Raw genomic sequence first — 5,399 nt, forward strand, 5'->3', positions numbered from 1 at the left:
ACAATTTGGAGGAACTTACCTGGTGGCAAGTGGAGCCCGCCTGAAGCTGACTGAGCATGAACTTATTTGGTTTCAAAATCTGACCTGAACTGAAAGGAAATTACTCATTGTCTTTATGTTAGTTTGTTATTCTTACAAGATACTGCTCCAGATCCCACTGGAGTATTAAATAACATATGGTATATATAGGTATCAAATTACCTTTTTTAAATGGGAAGAATTGTTTTCCGAAAGACATCTTGTACCAAGGGTTTCAGATAAGGAATGATGGACTCAGCAGCAGCTTAGAGGTGACTGATCACAAGAGTCAGAACTGTTAGTTGTCTCCTGTGCCTTTTGCGTCCCTATGCCCGGTACCCTTCTTCTCGTACATTCTAGCTTTCGGCTTCCCTAAGTCAGACAGAGCTTTCACTATCATGCTGTAAATGGGTAGGAGCTTTGCCCTGGTTCTGATCCATTCAGCCTCTGAGGGAGATGGATAGGGATGTGGGGACCCGTAGCCCTGATGGGGCACTACGAGCTTCAAATCTGCACAACCGGTTGGTCAAGTAGCCAGTGTTTCAGTAAATTGCGCGTTATTATCGATTTCCGTGTGTGCCATGCACATAGAGCATTACTTCCAGGATATCAAAGTTTCAGAGATCAGACTGTGGATGGTTTATTGGAAATGCTGAGTCATTCTAATGTAGATTGAAATGTACTTCTAAGACTGATCCTCTAAAGACATGGCATATTTAAGCACAGAGAAGGAAAATAGGTCAAATATTCTGTTTATTTGTAGCAAACCCTCTATTAATGGTGCAAAAAATATGACAGCATAGGTTTTAAGAGTCATAAATTACAAAACACCTTGATAGTTGATAAACCCTCTGAAATTCTAGAAATTTGTAAGATCCTTTGCAAAAACAAAAATGAGGAAAAATAATTATAAGAGAAATATTTAACTGCTGCATTTTAACTATAAAAACAGAATGAAAAGTTTTATTCATAGATACTTTTTATTTAAGTTGTTAAAAGGATATATTAGATGGTTCTACATGAATCAAATTTAATTAAACAATGTGCACACTGTTGCCCAAATTGTATTTTACTCTATATGTGGAATAGCAATAATTTAAAAGAACAAAATGATAACTATAAGCAATATAATTAGTTTTTAGGGCTAATAAACTCATGCTTTTCAGTTATAATAGTCTACAGCTCTTTGGTAGGAACTTTTAGGAAAATTGAAAAGCTTTGAAGAAATGTTCTTTGTCATGAGACACAGTATTCAGAGTTTGATTCAGAAAAAATGTCAAGAGTGAAAAAGAAGGGTAAGGAGCAAATTCGAGTTCACCTTATCAATAATGACTAGAGAAAGTATAAGTATTTTTAAGATACCCTGTGAATGAGATAAGTATCAAATGAATCATTTCATTTATAAGGAATAAATTATCTGTTTTATCTACTACAATTTTAAACAATTATATCCACAGTGTATTTACCCTTCCATTATAATTAATTAATGTATCTGAATAAGATTCCAATAGGATACTGATGTGAAAAAAACATTGTGTTTGACATTGAAGAGACACAAAATAAATATTAAAATCCTTCCAAAAATACTATAAAGAGGAGCAAAATGCTATCATAGTTAAAGGAAGGGATTTGTTCCTAATTAAATTCATTAAAGAATATTCTATGCATGTGTACGTATAATGGCCTCTAAAATCTAAAATTTTAGACAAATATTTAAGTTTCTCTAATGCTTAGTTTCCATCTGTGTTTATATTCATATAGGATACATTCTAACTAAGCCAGTTTTATTGCCAAGTATGCTTGAAGAAAAAGCATTAAGACTAACTTTGTTAGACAATGAGAAGTATTTGTCTTAGGGAACATTGTTTGGAGAAAACTCATTTTTTAATATTACTTGAATGAATTAAATGGTAAGTGATTGAAGAAAGAGTAGCAAAGTTTCAGAGTAGAGGCAAGAAAAATAAAGACCTGAAGTGAGAAACAAAAGGAAGGAACAGGACATCAATATTTTGAAGAAAGTACCCACACAGCCCGGGGGATAGGAAGAGGGCAAGTTGAAAAAGAATAGCTAAATCTTCTATTGTCTTGCATCTATGAAGAGTTAGAAATATAGTCCCATTAAAGGATCAGTGAAATGGTCATTTTCCTTGAAATATAGGGGAGTAGAAGTGTTTTACTCTTTCTCCCCTTTTTTAAGATTTTCCTTTTCTTGCTATAACACAAAATAAAACAAGGGAAAAAATGAAAAAAGATGCCAATAACCAAAGCAACATTTTGTGATATTTCTGCCTGGTACAATTAAATATGGGAAATGATGAAAGTGAGAGTTGGGGATTATGCAGGTCTCCCGAGACTTCATGAGAAAAGCTTGGTGTCAGAATGGAAAGGCTGCAGTGCAGATCTATCCCAACAACTTTCTAAAGAGAGACTCTAAAGAGAGTCATCATGAGAAGGCACTTGCTGGTGACTCTCTGTAGAGAGATTCTCTGACAATGCAAGATTTCAGCAGAGAAGTTGCTAAGGAGAAATCATGCTTCTGCGCCATTTCTATGGTTTATGAACATGTATAGGAGGACTGTAAGCACTGAGAGCCATGGGACACGGTGCCAAGGAGTGTGTGGGTGTGATTATTGGTCCAAACTGCAAACCGTCGGTGACTTAAATCACATTTCTGTGCATGTTACCCAAACTTGGAGACCAAAAATGGAGACAAAACACTCCAAATATAAAGGAGGAATAGACTTCATGAATGAGCTATTAGAAAAACAAACTTCATTGAAATTGGAGACAAGGTAACCAAGCTGACTCCCACCCAGACCTCACCTGTACTCAGTTCAGTCGCTCAGTCATGTCCGACTCTTTGTGACCCCCATGGCCCTCAGCACACCAGGCCTCCCTGTCCATTACCAACTCCCTGAGTTTACTCAAATTCATGTCCATTGAGTCAGTGATGCCATCCAACCAGCTCATCCTCTGTTGTCCCCTTCTCCTCCCACCTTCAATCTTTCCCAGCATCAGGGTATTTTCAAATGAGTCAGTTCTTTGCATCAGGTGGCCAAAGTATTGGAGCTTCAGTTTCAACAACAGTCCTTCCAATGAATATTCAGGACTGATCTCCTTTAGGACGGACTGGTTGGATCTCCTTGCAGTCCAAGAGACTCTCAAGAATCTTCTCCAACACAACAGTTCAAAATGATCAATTCTTTGGCACTCAGTTTTCTTTATAGTCCAACTCTCACATCCATACATGACTACTGGAAAAACCATAGCTTTGACTAAACAGCCTAATGTTGGCAAAGTAATGTCTCTGCTTTTCAATATACTGTCTAGGTTGGTCATAACTTGATTCCAAGGAGCAAGTGTCTTTTAATTTCATGGCTGCACTCACCATCTGCAGTGATTTTGGAGCCCCCCAAAATAAAGTCAGCCACTGTTTCCACTGTTTCCCCATCTATTTCCCATGAAGTGATGGGACCAGATGCCATGATCTTCGTTTTCTGAACACTGAGCTTTAAGCCAACTTTTTCACTTTCCTCTTTCACTTTCATCAAGAGGCTTTTTAGTTCTTCTTCACTTTGTGCCATAAGGGTGGTTTATCTGCATATCTAAGGTTATTGATATTTCTCCCAGCAATCTTGATTCCAGCCTGTGCTTCATCCAGCCCAGCATTTCTCATGATGTACTCTGCATATAAGTTAAATAAGCATGGTGACAATATACAGCCTTGACGTACTCCTTTCCCGATTTGGAACTAGTCTGTTTTTCCATGTCCAGTTTTAACTGTTGCTTCTTGACCTGCATATGGATTTCTAAGGAGGCAGGTAAGGTGGTCTGGTATTCCCATCTCTTTCAGAATTTTCCACAGTTTGTTGTGATGCACACAGTCAAAGGCTTTGGCATTGTCAATAAAGCAGAAATAGATATTTCTCTGGAACTCTCTTGCTTTTTCGATGATACAGCGGATGTTGGCAATTTGATCTCTGGTTCCTCTGCCTTTTCTAAAACCAGCTTGAACATCTGGCATTTCATAGTTCACGAACTGTTGAAGCCTGGATTAGAAAATTTTGAACATTACTAGCATGTGAGATGGGTGCAATTGTGCGGTAGTTTGAGCATTCTTTGGCATTGCCTTTCTTTGGGACTGGAATGAAAACTGACTTTTTCCAGTCCTGTGGCCACTGCTGAGTTTTCCAAATTTGCTGGCATATTGAGTGCAGCACTTCACAACATCATCTTTTAGGATTTGAAATAGCTCAACTGGAATTCCATCACCTCCACTAGCTTTCTTCATAGTGATGCTTCCAAAGGCTCACTTGACTTCACACTCCAGGATGTCTGGCTCTAGGTGAGTCATCATACCACTGTGGTTATCTGGCTCATGAAGATCTTTTTGTACAGTTCTTCTGTGTATTCTTCCACCTCTTATTATCTTCTGCTTCTGTTAGGTGCATACCATTTCTGTCCTTTATTGAGCCCATCTTTGCATGAAATATTCCCTTGGTATCTCTGATTTTCTTGAAGACATCTCTAGTCATTCCCATTCTATTGTTTCCCTCTATTTCTTTGCATTGATCAGTGAGGAAGGCTTTCTTATCTCTCCTTCCTATTCCTTGGAACTCTTCATTCAAGTGGTATATCTTTCTTTTTCTCCTTTTCTTTTCACAGCTATTTGTAAGTCCTCCTCAGTCAGCCATTTTGCTTTTTTGCATTTCTTTTTCTTAGGGATCATCTTAATCCCTGTCTCCTTTACAGTGTCATGAACCTCTGTCCATAGTTTATCAGGCACCCTGTCTACCAGATATAGACCCTTAAATCTATTTCTCACATCCACTGTATAATCATTAAGGATTTGATTTAGGTCATACCTGAATGGTCTAGTGGCTTCCCCTACTTTCTTCGATATAAGTCTGAATTTGACAGTAAGGAGTTCATGATCTGAGCCACAGTCAGCTCCCAGTATTGTTTTGCTGACTGTATAGAGTTTCTCCATCTTTGGCTGCAAAAAATATAATCAATCTGATTTCGGTATTGACCATCTGGTGATGTCCATGACAAAACGTGGTGCACTAGAGAAGGGAATGGCAAACCATCTCAGTATTCTTGCCCTGAGAATACCATAAACAGTATGAAAAGGCAAAAGGATAGGACACTGAAAGATGAACTCTCCCGGTTGGTAGGTGAGCAATATGCTACTGGTGATCAGTGGAGAAGTAAATTCAGAAAGACTGAAGAGACGGAGTCAAAGCAAAAACAACACTCAGTTGTGGGTAGGACTGGTGATAGAAGCAAAGTCTGATGCTGTAAAGAGCAACATTGCATAGGAACCTGGAATGTTAGGTCCATGAATCAAGGCAAATTTGAAGTGGTCAAACAGGAGATGG

This window comes from Bison bison, unplaced genomic scaffold (assembly GCF_000754665.1).
Source record: "Bison bison bison isolate TAMUID 2011002044 unplaced genomic scaffold, Bison_UMD1.0 scf7180017864139, whole genome shotgun sequence".
NCBI lineage: Eukaryota > Metazoa > Chordata > Mammalia > Artiodactyla > Bovidae > Bison > Bison bison.